Raw genomic sequence first — 18,006 nt, forward strand, 5'->3', positions numbered from 1 at the left:
ATAAATAAAATAAAGCCAACCCCATAGCAACTAATTTCATTGCGATTCTAGAAGAACATACAACCCCATGCACGAGAGATATTAATTTTTTTAACGAACCCATATATTCCCATAAAACATAAAAAAATTAAAGTACCTCAACTTTTCGGGGGAGCGGAGGCCTTTAGTGCCTTTTGTGTGTGACGTGAGAGGATATATGTGAACTGAGGACGGGGAACTGGAATTCTAACTAACGGAATGGAAGATTTGTGATATTTCTTTTTTAACTATCACGTATGCTTAGGGCAGTAACTCAGGAGGGGACCTTCGATAGTCTACACATATCCTAACTCTTTTCGGTGTGATTCCGTCAAAAATTGCCAATAACCACTAAAATTGAGTTAATAGATATTACAATATATTAAGATATTCAGCATTGTTCCAGATACATTTTTTGAATAATGTTTAATAAGTTTTCACTCAGCTATTGCGATATAGAAAAAATAATTTCTTCTAATAACACTGCAACACTATAATCTCCTTTTTATATTATATTATTACTTCTCGGAACAATATCACGGCAGAGATAGACAAAAAAAAGTTATAGTTAAAACTAATGGCTAAAATTACCATGGATACGACCCTTATTCATGAATAAACCATTAATAAATAAATATCATATCCATGACAATATTATTTTTAACTATAGCTAATGTTTAACCAATTCTATATTACGGTAATGAGCGTTTATATTTAGGTGGGTGGTTATGGATGGGTTGAATTATATGATAAAAGAATTAAAATGTAATAAGTATATAAAATAATAATATACATGTGTCACCATCGCGTCAATGACAGAGTGAAAAAGGTTAATAATAAAAATTATGTTTTTATTAATTTTTAGACATTTTACGTTTCGCGAATTCAATTAACTATTGCATTAAAAGCTTTGCTCTCCGGAAATAAATGACATTATTTTGAGCTTACTAGGGTGAATATGTTTGAAGCTATAGGTTATATGTTATAAGATGTGCCAACAATAACAAATTGATTTTTCGATTATTAAAATTGTAAAAAACTAAAATTTTACATGTTTCATCCTAACATGAATGAATGAAATGTTTTTATTTATAAAATATAATCAAAAATTAATCTTTGTAAATAATTAAAAAATAAGCAATGGAAAAAATATTTGTTTGTCTAACAAAACTTAAAAAAAAAAATTATTTGCTTTAAAAAATTAAGAGTCACTAATTTAAAACAATAATATGGCATTTATGTTAAAAAATAATCATATCAAACTTGTAACAATTGTGCTATTAACCTATTAATCTCTCAATACCAAGTGAGCTCTTTCCCGTGTAGTCCGTCGTATATAGTTGCTAAGAGCTCTCCAATTGGAACCTTTTAATATACTGAATAAGTTTAATTAAAGAGCGGGTCCACTGCCAGAAATATTTTATTCTAATTTCACTATACTTGTGACTCTGCATCTATGGTTTTATACTTAAATTAATTCCCCTATACACCGGAATATCGACTGCATCGATACCATATCAAAATTATCGTGCAACTATGGCAGTTTTTTTCTATCCTGACATTTCTAGTATGTTCGAAAAGTTCTTGATTTCTGATACATCAAGTCTCATATTGGCTCTGGAAACTCCTAACGGTTATTGAAGCGGCACCAATGGATAGTTTCTAAAGAAGTAATGTCATGTTTTCTTAATCAGATTATTCTATTTATTATTATCATATAATTGTAAATTTCTGTGAATAAATACACAAAATTATTGCAATATATGCTTGAAACCCCTTAATTTTTTTTTTCAATTTCAATTGAAATACAATTCAGGTTGCAGGAATAGAACTTCCTTAGCCAACAATTTGTAGATTTCTCGTGCCACATGTCGCCTATCGGCCCTATAATAATGCCATGTCAAACCACTGTTCTGTAACAGCCATAAAAGGTCCCTTTCATCTCTTTGTCGCGGACGAGGAGTACCCCCGGAACGGCCGCCCAGATAAAGGTGTCCCGGATTCTGTCAGCCGATGACAGAGGACGCTGACGGATGGGTAGTCGAGGTAAAACAAGAGCTGGCGGCGGAGGGAGCATTGTGCTCACGGTGATCCATCTTGGCCGGACGTGAGAAAATGGACCCGATCAACCGTTACATAGGAGAACCAGTTCTTCCCACTGCCAATTTGTGGCCATTTTGTCACCTCTTCCGACTGCCCAACGGTGGCAACGAGATCCTGCAAGGATGCGCCCAATATGTCTTGGAAGGTGTCCTCATTCTGTTTTACCAAACCATCAGACAATGATATTCTTCGTTTTCATCCCAAAATCAGATTCCAACTCTTTTTTCTTAGATTAACCCAAAACGTTTTTGGTAATGTAAGAAGCAGCTAGCTGTAAACATTGAATTCTTCTAATATGATAGGTATTTTTTTTTTCACAGTTGACAAATAATAAGATACCGTTGCCTTGAATTGACAAAGTTCTAGCAAAATCAGTAAAACGGTGTTTCTCCATAGATATGATTGATAAAAAAGCTGTGTAACTATTTATCAAACCAGATTCACCATGAATTTTATTACCAGTATTCTTATAATTTTGATGTATCGTAATTTCTATGGAAATTATAGTTATTATCCTAGTAGTCGTGCTGCAAATAGAGATTTTGAACTAATGTATTCTTCCTTCGCATACCGTTCAGCTGTAATGATCTGTTTGATAGAACCAAAAAATACCAAAAGGAATTAAATGTAAGGTGGGAGTGGGTAACTCATTGGTTGAGGCAAGGTACTCCAAGGATCAGGGTTCGATCCGGCTGTGGTAGATTATTATTTGTTACCTGTAGCCGTTGAGCCAGCCTTGTGGGTTCTGGAGCCCTTCTGGATCCGCTCAGCCTCATAAGTGGAAACCCTCAATTGGCTAAAAATCAAGCATTAAGCGTGATTTTGACCAAATCACCTCCTTGCACAAGTATAGAGGGTACTTGAGAGTACTTCTTACTTGTACTTGTACTATTATTTTTCTTATAATCTTATACCAATTTTCTCAGAAAAGTTAATAAGGTGGCATGGTGCCTTTTTGAGTAATAAGGTTCATTTACAGCAATAAAATATGATTTAACAAAATTCCGATCTATGAAGGATCATTTGTAAGGAAGCACTGTTTTTAGAACAACGGTTATTCAAAGAGGTGATTTTATTTTAAACCACCAGAGTTTTCCCTAGGAGGGCTTCTGAGCCCACAGGTTTAACTCACTGCTGGAGTATACCAGAAAATAATTATCTGGCACAGCCGAATTGAAACCCCAGTTTAGAATTTTAGCTTAGAAAAAATTGTTTATTATTAAATAATTATACGTTTTTAAATATAGTTTTATTTCGGATAAACAAATAATCCTTTTTATTTATTTTTTATAAAGAACTTGGTTTTTATTGATAACCTAAATTTTATAAAATTTACTTCACAACGTTTATTCATTTAATGAATAAACCACGTCACGCCTAGAATAAATGAATTCTCTTATTCATATATTCTATGTTATTTTTGACATCAATTAGAGTATGGGAGTCATTAATATCATATAAGAAAAAAAAATTTTTAGCAGGTACGTAAGCAAGACCTATTTTAAAAAGGGCTCAACATAAGCAAATATAGGAAAAAAGTTTTTGTATTAGTTCCTCGAGCTGAAGCTGAAAAAGTATAGCAAAGAGCAGCCAGACTGCAGAGTATACGATTCCCTGAGACCTTTATATGATTTACCAGCAGACCTCCCTTCTATTTTGAAGGATTACAAGCAGACTGTTGATAAACATTTTGAGTTTTTCGATCACTCCAAACTTTACTATAAAATGTATTCAAATTTGACTACAGGTTCTCATGTTGCAGTAGTTATTGCAGCCATTATCAGCCACTATTCAGTGTGTAGTCGAGGGTACAGCCCAAAAATCTAGAATTAGAAGATTGCCCTTTTCGAAAATCAAGGCAATAAAGGTCCATAAGTGGTTGATGCCTTAAAATAATTACAAAAAATAAATAAAAAAACATGAGCAGCCATACATATATTTAAGTATGCTTTTTATAAATACGAATTACCTAGTCCTTAAAACTTGTTCTTCTTTTACTAAATAATTTATGGTAATATGCATTGTTTAGAAATAAAAAAAAATACTGAGAATTCCTAGATAAAATATCCAAATTGAAAATCCACTCTGTCGAAGCACAATCCAATGTACAACAATAACATTATTAAATCATACTGAAAAATCGATGGTAAATACTTTAGGGAATGTGGCCATTGGCACAACTCTTCCAAAAAACATACTTCTTTATTATTTTGGTAGATAGAAGAAATTTTTTTTAAAATATCTCATTTTTTCTAAAGCTATCTACTGATCTGAATTCCATAATAAGATATGAAATACATTATCGGATTATAACTAACATAAAAATCCTAAAGAGTTTGTTATGCCAAGAATTTAGAAATTTCAGATTTATTCTTTAAATATACATTTTTTTTTTACTAAAAACCGTGACTTGTTACATTTTTCTAATGAAATTGAATCGAATTCTGAACATCTTATGAAATTGTTTAAAAATAAAAGTAAATGAAATAATTAAAATATATCATTAAGGTACAAGGCAAAAAATATATATATTTTTTCTTAAAACCCTAAAATTTATTTGCAAATATGTACAATTAAAAATAATTTTACAATGGACAAAAATTGTTTAATTATTACTTTTTTATATATTTTTTTTGTAGACGAAAGCGAAATAATTTTTTGTTGGAACGAATTTTTAAGTCGATTCCTAGATCTGACATACAATTTTTATAGTTATTATTTTTTCATTTCATAAATTCTACAATAATAATGAAAACAAAATGTTCTATAACCGTTCACCATAGTGAAAGTTAAGGATAACATCCATGAAGGTTATAAAGGGCAGATGAATAATAAATTATGACATTTAATTTATTAATTTTAAAAATATTTTTTTCTCATTTTCGAAAATTCGGATCGTAAGTGATATTAAAAATAGTTTCTAGGTTGAATAAGGTTTGGTATTATTTTATAATAATACTAGGAATACAACTGTTAATAACAAGCAATATTTAAAAAAAAAAAAAAAGAAGACCGATAACCAACCTGAAGGTTATAGATGACAGCTAAATAATAGGTTATGACATAATTCAATTAATTTTTCAAAATGCTATTTACTTTAAATGAAAAAAGTTTTTAGGTAAAAAAAAAGGAAATCAAGGACATAGAATCATAATTTTGCTTAATATTTTTTTTTTATAATAATAATTATTTTTGTTAAATAATAAGAAAATGAGACAAAGCTTGAAAATTGATTTTCAATAATGGATTGGCAATATTGTGTTAAAACAGGGCTCAAGCATTTGAAAGGATAAATTCTACACTCACCCCATTCCAACAAATTCCGTGCCCACAGACTGTCACTTGCGCTTCCCCGAATCAACCAATCAGAAGATGGCCTGGAGACACGGCGAAGGAGAAGACACAATGACTGCGCTCTGACTGAGAGGTATCAGCGACAACAGATAGGGGCGTTCGGGGGTTGCCTTCATCAAGTGCACATAATGAGTTGGGGAGGTTAGGGGGGGCAAATTGCCCCACACACAAATTGTTATCTAATGGTCTTTTACATTAAGATAGCTTACGATAGTGAACGGGCGAATGGTCGGCTTGCTCGCAAGTTAGCTACGTCAAGTAGACGTGTGTCATGTACATTCTTATTGTCGCGTACACAGACCAAGTTATACATAATTATTATATAATCGATTCTCTGTACTACATTGAGAAATGACCTTAACTCCTTCAAAATCCTGAATAATACAAGAGATTCTTATTTATCCCTTGTAAAGCTTTAAGACTAGATGATGAAATGAAAGATAGTGAGAAAGGATATTAATTTCAGAAATGTAAATACACATGTTTCCATTACCCTAGGCTATAATTTGACGCGTAGATCGTCAAAAGGATGGCTACTAACAGCGTTCCATACAGAAAGGGAACCCAACGAAATAAAAGTGTAATACACCACGCCGGATTCGAACCTCAACTTCTAGTGTTCTCTGCGGTCACTGCCCCAACTATTACTTATTTGGTCTTCACTATAATTCACTTTTGAAAAGTTTATATTGAAAATAATATTCTTCTCATATTAACCACTTCTTAACGGACACTTCTGTATAGTGGTTTTTTGTTTTCTGAATGGACAAGCGACATACTTGTGAATCCCCAGAAAAAATTAGAACTATAAGAAAATTTTCGTATATTTTGATAATTCTATTACATCAGGATTATCAAACCTATAGGGGCATTCGGATTTGAGCTTTAAGTCTCCACAAAAAATACTAGCATTCCAAAATTCTTTGCATTTTGCAGATTTGGCCTGAATTGATATACCTCCTTTAATTCCAAACAGTTTGCCCACACAAACCCACTTTGATACATTTTTTTGTATATCAAATAGTTGAATCATTCACTCGCTTGATGAAATCCTATGACTTTACTTCTATACAAACTTCACTTCTGTAATAAATAAAATAAAGGTGTATTGACAATCAGTGACAAAACTGTCTACTAAAAAACTTTAAGGCGTTTCGATTAAAAGTGAAAAAGGTAGATTGATAGAGCATTAATCCGCTTTTAAGCGGTATGGAAAGATTAAAAAAAAGGAGTTAACTTCTGAACTAAGGAATGGATTCGGGTTCTTGCATTAATGAAGACATTAATATTCGGATTAATAAGTCGTCAAATGTGAGGAGAGGATTATACGGTACGTTGATGATCATAGGGCCTCTTTATTAGAACAGACTGTACTTCTACGATTTACGGTTCCGCCGACAAGGCGGAGATACAACCGTGGGAATGGGCTCGGACCCCAGATATAAATCAGACGACGCACAGGTAATTAAACATTTAATAGACAGGTAGGAGTCTATAAGGAGCTTGGAAGAAAGGAGGGGAGAAAGGTGTTTGTAAAACAAATTAGTCCTTGTGTATAGGTGTATATATAAAGCGTGTATATACAAGGGGGGCTTGGGGTCATTACATGGCCATAAATTTGCGGGTCCCCTGGGGCGGCATTCACACCCTCTCCGGCCCTGAATCCACTTGTAGGACCGTCAGGGGCCTGAGTCGGTAAACGGTCGGGTTTCGGGCCAACCTCCAAGTCTTGGAAAAGTAGTACAATGGAAACCTTGGTTGGGTTGGTGGCTAACAATAATATTTGCATACATTAAAACCAATAGGATAAATATTTATTTATTTAAATGAAGCTATGCTTCTGAAAGGTGGGAAGACTGAAATAATGAAAACAGCAAATACAAATAATAGTGACTGGGTTGTTCCTACCAATGAGCTTACACTACAGCATAGGGTTTATTTTAATTAGCTAGGTAGGTTCCATCACAGTTTACAGAAAATGTACATGGGGAAATATATCTGTGCCATATAGATAATGGTATCACGGCATTATGCCCAGCATATCAGCTATCAGTACTTCCTCGATACCTCGTATGCCAGGTAAAATCAACAAAAAATTGGTGTACTACTAAACACCACCATACCATTTATCAAAGATCGTAAGAATGAAAAAATGAAAACAACATATAGCATAATGGGAAGATTGTAAATTGGTCGTGTGTAATAAATAAAAGGAACTCAAATAGTGATTATTAAACTATTTAGTGTTAGTCAAAGATTCGCTCCACACAGAGCTTCGTCAGGGCTAAAAAGAAGACTAACAACTAAAATTAAGATTTTCCTTGAAAAGTATAAATAAACAAACAAAAATGTAATAAACAATTAATGAATACAGAAATAATACCAAATAAATAAATAGATAAAAAAGAAATATAGAAATAAAATAAACACTTAAAGACGGAAAAATAAGGAAAGTAGGAGGAAAAACTTAATTAAAATACAATGTTGTGTTGCTTAACTTCGTTGGATTGCTAGTCATACAGCATACTTATTATATAGACAATATTTTTTATTTTACGATAAATAAGACTAGCCAGGTATACAATAATAATTATAAACATTAGTAATATATAACACAAGAGCATGATTTTTTTTTTCATCGCTTTAGTTCTTTTATCTTTTTTTTCCTTATTTTTCTCTTTCTTTCTCCCCTTTTTCTTTTTCTCTGTTTCATGATTTTTGTCCTCCTTTTTCACCCTTTTACTCTTTTCTCTCTTTTTTTTTTCCTTTCCTTACTTTTCCCTTTCATATTTTGGTTTCACCCAATGTGCCTTTTACAGAATAATGGATATAATAATGATAGAGATATGAGAAGACATATAAAAGATACTTAAGTAACAAATATAAATTTTTAAAAAATTCAACAAACTTGACTTTTTATTCATATTCTTATTAACTTCTTTACTTATGTTCTAATTTCCCTTATTTTATAAATGCCTATACATTCCTTTTAGCATAATAGTGGTTAGGATATTTCTACTAATGGACTAAAAAAAAAGTATTTTTATTTCCTCCGGAAACGATCTCACTGTTAGGCACATTCTCACTGAATGTATTGCTCAGGAACCACGCCGATTCTCTTCAGATTTACAGGAGATGTTGAGAGATGACCCCACAACAATAACAAAACTTTTTCACTTTCTAAAAATCATTAATATTTATCATCACATATAGTCTAACTGTTGAACATGGATAAGTGTATGGAAATTAATATAGTAATTTACTAACCATGTAAATTCTAATAACAACTTTGTAAAATGTAAATTGTAATTGTAAATATGTAATTGTAATTTTAATTATGAATTTGTAACTTTGTGAATATGTCAATTGTAATCTACTAACTTTGTAAATACAGTGTAAATGGTCCTAGTGGTCAAAACTATTAAATAAATAAATAAATGTCCTGTAAAGAAAATTAAAATCTGTGTGGGTTGTAGCGGACCCTTGGGGGTCAGGGTTCAGTACTTTGTAAGGGTGCACTGATTTCCAGTAAAGGAAATGGTTTATTCTAAACAAGCAGGTAAGTTCTATCACATCTTATAAGGAATATAGTATAAATATTGAATTATTTAAAAAAATGTTCATAAAATATTTCTACTAGTTGATTTTTGATCTACTAATACCAAAATTACTACCACTTTCATTACTTATCATTCAATAGGATCAAATTTACTTCTGCCTCAATATAATTATTTTATCAGCTTACTGTAATTATTGTGTGAGTTACTATGACTTTTTTGTTAATTAAATGATGTGTTTAAAAATATAGGCTGTTAATTAAAAATATTTCTTTTTTTTTTTTTTTAATAAGTCTTTTATTGAGGACCCATGCAACCCCAGAGTGGGTATAGCAAGATTAATTTCTAAGAGCTGCCACGAAATAAATATAGACTGACTCAGGAAGTAATCGAACTCACACAACCTTCAGAGAACCTGGCCCGAATGCGGTCAACCATCAGGTCCTCCTAATAAATAGATAAAACCTATTTTCGTTCTTTACTGCAGCTCTAAAGCCATTTAAAAATTCTCATTCGGTAAGTAACATATTAACATATAATATTAAAAATATATCTTTGCATTATAGCAATAAAAATCTATATCAATAAAAGAGTGAATTTTTTGAGTAGTTATAATTTTATTTTACTATATTTTATTTTTTTCATGTATGCAATAATAACATTAACATTGAAAACAGCAGGTAATGTATTGATGCATTTCATTTGTAGAACATTACAAGACAACAGCCTAAAATATTTTTAAGCGGAGTAGTTTTTATTTACTGGTGAATCAAGAACAGTTTGGAACAGTGAGTCAACAGTTTGGATTTCACGGTTTGTTTCAGTATTGTTTAAAAGTCATTTTTGAACTGATTAAGAGACTATAACACTTCTATTATTTCAATAAAATAAAAACAACAAAGCAGGAATTCCATGTCATTCTTCAAGCAACAATGATACGATTTGTTTTACCACCGTAGTAAAAACTGATTTCAAGGAACCTTCCATAACTTTTTTCTTGATAAAAACACTTCGCGCTTTATAGTTCACATTTCAATGAAACAGCTAGTTGCATTGTTAGGTAAAACACACAGAACAGAATTGAATTTTCAAAACATAAGTCATCATCCGACAAATTAAATTTAAAATATTTTCATTAAACTTTGATACTAATCAGTGCCATCCTTACACTAAATGCCCAGGACTCCACGGTCATAGATAAATTATAAGTAATAAATAAATTAAAATTGAGAAGTAAGATGCCGCCAAGAGAGGTTGAGCACTATTGTAGTTTGAAACTAATGTACGAAAAAAAAAACTTTGAAGAAGTAATTATTAGAATAAAATCATAAAAATCAAATGAAGTATCTCTAATAAATGTTTGATTTTTTTTTCACAAATGTCACCTTTCAAATATTAAATAAATAGTCATTTTAATTCCTTAATTATGATTTTTTATTCTGTTGATAACCCGAAGTTTTACACAAAAAATTTTGAAGGACTCCGTTTAGAATCTAGAGGATTCCATATGCGGGGCCCCCTCTATGATAAAGATAGTGCGGAATACCACTGAGTGAACTTATTAATTATTTTTTTATATATTGTAAGAAAAAAAGTTTAATGATCAGTTAGAATTGCTGAGAAAATTATCTACGGATCGGATACGGTTCACGAAAAGAAATGTAGTGAATTGAGTTTGATTTTCTTACATCCATTTATCTGTAAGTGAGCAACCTATTATAACCAGTGAAGGGGACAGAATATATTTTAGGTTTCGCTATAGAAAAATTTAAAATATTCACTGGACGTATTTAAATCGATGCCCCTCCATAGGTCTATACCCGAGGGATCGAAGAAAATGTATTATTTTTATAAGCGAGTGAAAAATTAGCAGCAATTTTTTAAGAGTGAATCAAATCTCCGCAACCTATCACTATATAGAGAGTGAGTAGAGAAGGCTGAGCGGTACTCTACCGAATGAATCCCAATCTTCCCGGTCGTGAGCCATTCATGAGCGAGTCATGAAAAGAACTAATAATTCCTTGTAGTGAGCGAATCAGTTCTAAGGAAGGGCTTCTATTTCTAGAAGCAGGACTTAATTTTACAACTATTATAATAAATTGCGTCGTTTGTCATATATCTTTATTCCTCATACAATAACTCATTTTATTATTAACAAACAATGACATATATACCTTGATTACATAACTATTTTTGTGAACAAAAATAATCACTTTTTAACACGAGTTTGTTACAATGAAATCCAATTTACACAACGTTACATATTCGTGTTTAAAACATAAATTTCTGACATATATTTTAGTTTACACGTTTATTTCAAAGTCATGTTATTGTCAATCACATTACTTGAAATTATGTCCAATTATACCTTTGCAAGCCACAATCCCACTTTTTTTTTAATACAACAATTTTATTTTAACCAACACATATATTTTCTTTGAATAAATACTAGTATTTAAATGCACTTTTTTTTGCATTGGCAAGAACAAAATTATAATAAACTCAAAATGATCTGGTATAATTAAAGGGGGTGAAAACTGTTTAAAAGCAGTATGAAGAATATAAATTTCAGGCCAATCTTAAAGTTTCGGCTATTTTACTGTGTTTTTCATTTAAAAATATAAGTTCTGTACTAATGGGAAAATTTTAGAGTGTGTGCTCATTAATAAACAAACAATTAATATGTTTGTCAGAGGCAAATGATATACTATACTAGAGATGTCAACTGGGCCTTATATGACTTCAGTTCCACTAAAAGTGATAAGATCAGCAAACCAAAACCAAAAAATAGATGGAGGAGGAACAAAAAAAAAAAAAAAAATAGAAAACTGTCAAAAATATCATCTAACCTCAACCCGAATTGTAGTCAGCTATGCTGAAGTCCCCGCTGCCAAAATATTTCCAAGATGAGAACATGCATCTCCTTACACTTCTATACATACATACTACATATAATAAATACTAAAAAATGCAGCCTAGAATGTTCCAAAATTCATAAATCCAGCCTAAAGTTTAATAAATAATTAATTTCTTGACCTTTAATACAGCATAAGACAATTGAAAAAGAACTGATCCCATATCTTAAATCACAGGATTTATGTCAATTTCACCCTTCATAAAAATAAAGTACACTAGAACAAATCACTTTGTATTTTATTTTATTTAATTTACTTTGTTCAGTTTTACATAAATTTTCACATAATCATATTTAGCCACATTCTAGTTTAGTTTTATATTACGCTTGTATATATCTTTTTCATTCCTGATGAAGCTCTACAAAGTTGGGCGAAACGTTGGCTCACAATAGTTTCAATATTGTTTAAGTTATTTTGGCTGTACCCGGACCATCTTTCTTTTATCGTTAGTAAATACATTTGTATTTTTTTTATAGATAATAATTTGCAGGTACAGATCCGTTTCTACAAGTATGTGCCTTATACCTATTTCAACCAGCTACAACCAATATCCATATTCCTGATCCTCAAAATATTAATTTGAAGGACATACTTAAGGTTTTTAGAAACGAGGATTGACTTAAGCTAGTGTTGCACTAAAAAAAAGTTCAAGGCTTCTAAAAATGTAATTATTTCTTTTTTTACTAGACAGAGAATGATGTTCCTCCAAGCCTACGAAATTAAAGTGCTCAAAAAAAGGAAATACAGATTTTAAACATTTTAATTTAATGCTCTTTATATGCTTTCTGGAAATAAATGCTCTAAATTTATACTGCTTTGAGGTGTTTTGAGTGAACCAGGATGTCGAATAGTATATTTTTTTGTTTTGGATTATTCACTGCAATCCAGATTATGGTGTTATTTTGCTAGATCAACTTCTTGATATATTTATTTTGATCAAAGATATTACAGATTGAAAAATATTACTGTGTGATAAAACAATCAACAATTATTAACACCAAAATAAAAATTAAAATCTATAAGTCGACATTTTATAAATACTTTGGCACGTTCTATAGCTAGCTGAGGAATTCGTTTAGTGTTAATTATTTGTAATTTTACCTTATAAAGACCTATTTGGATAGCGTAGTCGAAAAATTAGGCGCCTATAAACCAACGAATTCCTTCGTAAAAGCCTCAATGCTCTTTTCGTTGATGTAAATTAAATTACCCTGAATGATGATCCTAGTATTCCGTATATTGACGATTTGCCACGAACTAGATATCAATCAATCCATCCATAATAAAATCTTTACCCACTCAAATCCACTTGTTCCTATCCTTGCTTCGATTTCCAATATCCCTCCTTTGGAGACTATAAGGAGGGTCATGAGACCTATTCCAAAATGTTTTTGGTGAGCTATTAACGGTTAGCTTATTCATAAATATGTCATGTCACGATGCTATGAGGCAGTACTTCACAAACGAGTTTAATTAAGCCCGAAATAAATTACGGGTCATTCAAAGTCAACTCAAAAGAGTTTTGAATCTTGCCATCTCAGATTTTCTTTAGATTTTGCACAAGTGGTTTTGGTACCCAAGCCTTTCTTAGCATTTGCTTCCTACTTCTGCCAAAAGGGTTCCACTGCCGGAAGAACGGTTGGGAATTCCTGCTAGAATCCTATTTACTTGTATTTTTTCTTTTAGTATAGTTAAATTTCAAATACTGAATTTAAAATAAAATTAATTAAAACATAATTAATTATTTACTTTTCTAAATCCTTAATTTATCTTTTAAACTCAATTTGGGGGTATATCCTCTCGTATAGTCTTAAACCGGAACCATCTCGAATACCCGACTCTCACCTCATCAAACAAACATGGAATTCCCTCTTTCCTGACGATACTCCTCGGATACCACATCCGGAACTCGAACAACCCTGGTCGCGAAGGATTCAAAACCAGACATTGATATAGAACAATAAAACGTCATTGGTCGGTCGCGTGCGGTGGGGGGGAGGAGGGGCAAAAAACCCACCCCAAAGACTCGAGGAGCGGCCGCTAGGGGCGCTGCTTTCGCCGGGTTCAGCTCCACAGTGCTCCCACCCTCCGCACTCCACGTGAGCTCTCTCTCTATACCGCTCAGCACTTTAATCAGTTTGTTTATATATTTATTATATATTATATATCATATATCGGTTTCGTGGTTTTGTTTATGTATTGATCTTCGGTGCATGACGCGGCTATCCTCTGGCTCTTTTGGACAGTGTTATTGGCAGATGTGAGTATTTTTATCTTATCAGTTTAGTGACATCTGTATTTTTTCCAAAATATATTACAAAAAAAAATTAATTAAATTTATAAATCGTGACTGCAAATAATATAATATTTGAATAATGGATACAATATACAATGGACAAAAAAATTGTAATTTTCATACATAAAATAGTTGAAAATTAAAATAATTTTATCCTTCATAAAAATATGAAGTTTTTTTTTTTTTATAAATTATAGAAAATATCTGTCACAAAATAACTCAAATTTGATTTGATACTTTAATTTAATTTCAATAATTCTAAGCAAGAGGAAAAAAAGAGAGAAAACAGTGCGGTCCCTAGAATTCTTCCTAACAATAGTGACTTCTTCCATATAAATAAGAAAAAAACAATCCTATTGTCGACCATACTCTATCGAAAATATTTTTGAAATCTAAATATTTCTTATAATTTAGTCTGTTAGTAATTATAAATATCTTAAATAAAAATGTTGATACTTTCCCGATACATAAATTAGAAATCGTTTGATGATTGAATAATTAAACAAACTAAATTCATATTGATTTGAGATTTTATAATAGCTCGTTTGAATTTATTAATCTTATATTTTTCAACTCTTATATTCTGTCGGTTTGTTTTTTTAAACTGTATCTTCAGTACAATCTAACTAAAATATATTGTATATATATATATATATATATATGTAATATATATACAATATATCGAGAGATAGCTAAGATAAAAAAAATAATTTGAAAATTATTGTTATATTTTATTAGGTATTAAAATAATATTGAAAAGTTATTAGTTGAAGGATGATGGTCCGGGTGGCGGTCAATGAAGGTACAAAAAAGTAGAAAAAATATTTATTTTTCTATTTTGTACGTATCTTGACCGCGACTCGGATCATATTCCGATAATGTTGAAATAATAGTTAAAAAAGTTATAAGTTTATTTATATATTACAAAATTGTCTAGATAAATGGAGCGGTTGCGATGGTCAAGTGCCGCGCGCGGGAGATTTCAACGAATGTTCCCGCGTCTCCTGTCCACATCTCCCGTTGCTCAAGCTGTTTCCGGTTCAAACCTATTTTTGTTTATTTAATCGAACGTTTTTATGTATAAGAACACTAAATAATAATAACAATATTTTCTTAACTATAACTAAAGTAAATAATAAAGAGTAATGATAAAATTACAATGTAATTAATATAGCTTTGGAAAAAATGTATGTAACTTTAAAATAAATGAATTTACTATGAGATTCTATCTTTTCAATTTATAAAGCATTTGTTGTGTTTAATTTACCGCTTATATTCTCTTTTAGGTTTAATTTTGTCTCAATTTCCTATCAGTAATAACTTTAAATCAAACAGAACATTTTGCTGATGGTTACCATATGTTCCGTTGGAATTTAAAATAACATATACTTGAGAAATTCAAAACTTCCCCGGTAAAAGGGGGCTACAGTTCTTTGTAGCACAGATCATTAATAACCCTTAAAGCTGGCTATTGATTTATTTAAGCTGCTTTCAATTTGTTTTAATAACTTTATAGGGGAAGGAAAGAAGAGAAAAAAAAATTAATAAGGATCTTAGTGACACTGAGATTTACGGTGGACTGAACTTTAATGACAGAATCAATCTAGGGTATAGAATAATTTCGAAATTATTTCCAGCTATCAATGAAGACATTATTACTAATTTACCAAAATAAATTTTTTTTGTTAATTAATAGATTATTTATTAAAAATTCAATGCAAATAAATAATATCAGTTTAGGTACGGTGCTAATTTATCTACTACAAAAATGATTTGATTATAGTTTTACTGAGGTAAAATGTTTTATTTTATCCAGTGTAATCACTTTATAAAATTATAATGACCACTTTATAAATTTAAATAATTTCTTATAAGTCATGAATGGTTTATCGTATATAAACTATTAATTCTTCCCGGATATAATTTATATTAGATACGAGGAAATTAAATTGTCTTTAAAAAATATATTTCATAAAAAATAGTTAGACTTCAAAATAGTACAACCTCATATAATAAAAAATGAACTGTTGAGCTAAAGTAAAAACAAATAAATTCGTATTTTTTTATGACTACTACAAGAACTATTATTATTACCGTTATCAGTATTTTAATTACGGTTTTATTATATACGTATTTTTAAAGTTTATTTATTAATGAATTTTAATTATTCTGAGACTGTGGTTCCTTGACACCTTTTCCTAAAATATACGGTAAAGTCAATGTGTGTATTCTTACAGTAGGTTATTGTTTTAGGTTATATTGAGAATTTCTCATCTGCATTGTCTGTAAAGTGAGACGTGTACAAAAAAGATCTTTGTTTTCAATACAACCACATGTTGTTTAACAGTTGTCAACTTCACAGTCTGTTCAGTTATTCCGTTTTGTTTTTTTCATCCAATTCATTAAGAAAACAATTAAATGAAATTAATTACTACGCTTTAAAATAAAGAAACGGTTATTTATTAAAAAAGGAAAAAAAAAGGCACTGCCTAATAATTTCTAGGAGAAATAATGAACACAAATGCTTATTATTAATAATATAACAGCTATTCGGATTATAACAGATGTTTTACAAAAATCCATTTGTGTAATAAATTTATTTTATTATTTCGTTATTTTTTTTTTAGTATATTTTTCTATTATTATTTTGCTTTGAAAGAATATTAATTTATAAAAACATTCTTTAATTTTATTGATTTATCTTAAAAACGCTTATTGTTTAAAACAGCTCTTCAGATTATAACAGATGTTTTACATAATTCATTTCTGTAATAAATTTATTTTATTTTTTGGCTATTTTTTTAGTTCATTCATTCTATTATTATTTTCATTTGAAAGAACATAAATTTATGAAAAATATGAATAATAGCTATAAACTAAAATAAAAAAAGTATTGAACGTTACTGCTATTACTTTATCCACATTTTATCTTTTCATTCATTAAAATATTATATTAAAAAATCGCTTCATTTATTAAACTTTTACATTCATAAAAGACATTTGAAAGAAAGGAGTTGATTACTAAATAATAGATTAGTTATAGATATGGTCAATAAAGATATTTGTAAAGTTATTATTACTAAATAATATATAATATTATATAGGAATCACTAATTATAAAGAGAACTCTCCAATAACATTAGAAAATATGCGGCTTACATAAAAATATAAAAGTCTTTCAATTTTTTTTTTAACTGAGTTTTAGGATAGTTTCTTCTTCATTTATGGCTTATAATTTTCTAAAAATATTAAAATTTATTTGTAATATTTCAGTGTTTCATACATATTATAGTTATTCCAAGTTTTCAATTATTTATTATTGTATTACTTCTTTCTTTAGAAGTTATATGTTTGCTCTGACCACATTTTTTTCTTCATTTAAAAATAGGCTTCATCAATTTTTCTTGTGACCACTGTACTCGATTTGGTTCATTTGTCAGTCTACAATATTAGGCCAAAATAGGAAAAAAAATAAAGGAATTAAACATAAACCCATTTAAATCTATAGGACTGATTATCTGTTGTTAATTAGTACTTTTATTCAAAAGAATAGTAATTTTAATTGGCGTTTCGGAGATCGATTTCCATCTTAACATTTTCAAACACAATACACAGTAAAAATACTTTAATTGAATTTTGAACAAAATATTAGCCAATTCATTTCGTTATTTTGTTTTAAATTAAAATAATACTAGTAATTATTTGTCTTTTAATTTTAACAGGAGTTTTAAATATGATTTTATTTAATTGACTAATTGGGAAA

The 18,006-nt window shown here is 30.0% G+C and overlaps 1 protein-coding gene across 1 annotated transcript in view; it reads left to right on the forward strand.

The window, feature by feature from the left end:
• Window positions 1–14,089: 14,089 nt before the first annotated feature.
• The window catches only part of pb (proboscipedia), a 162,309-nt gene continuing 158,392 nt past the window's right edge, over window positions 14,090–18,006 (forward strand). The window contains exon 1 of the mRNA XM_014428468.2: window positions 14,090–14,207. The gene's annotated coding sequence lies outside the window, so the exon portion shown is untranslated. The remainder of the gene's footprint in view (window positions 14,208–18,006) is intronic.

The sequence above is a fragment of the Halyomorpha halys genome, unplaced genomic scaffold (assembly GCF_000696795.3).
Source record: "Halyomorpha halys isolate HHAL.00 unplaced genomic scaffold, Hhal_1.1 Scaffold723.1, whole genome shotgun sequence".
NCBI classification, from domain to species: domain Eukaryota; kingdom Metazoa; phylum Arthropoda; class Insecta; order Hemiptera; family Pentatomidae; genus Halyomorpha; species Halyomorpha halys.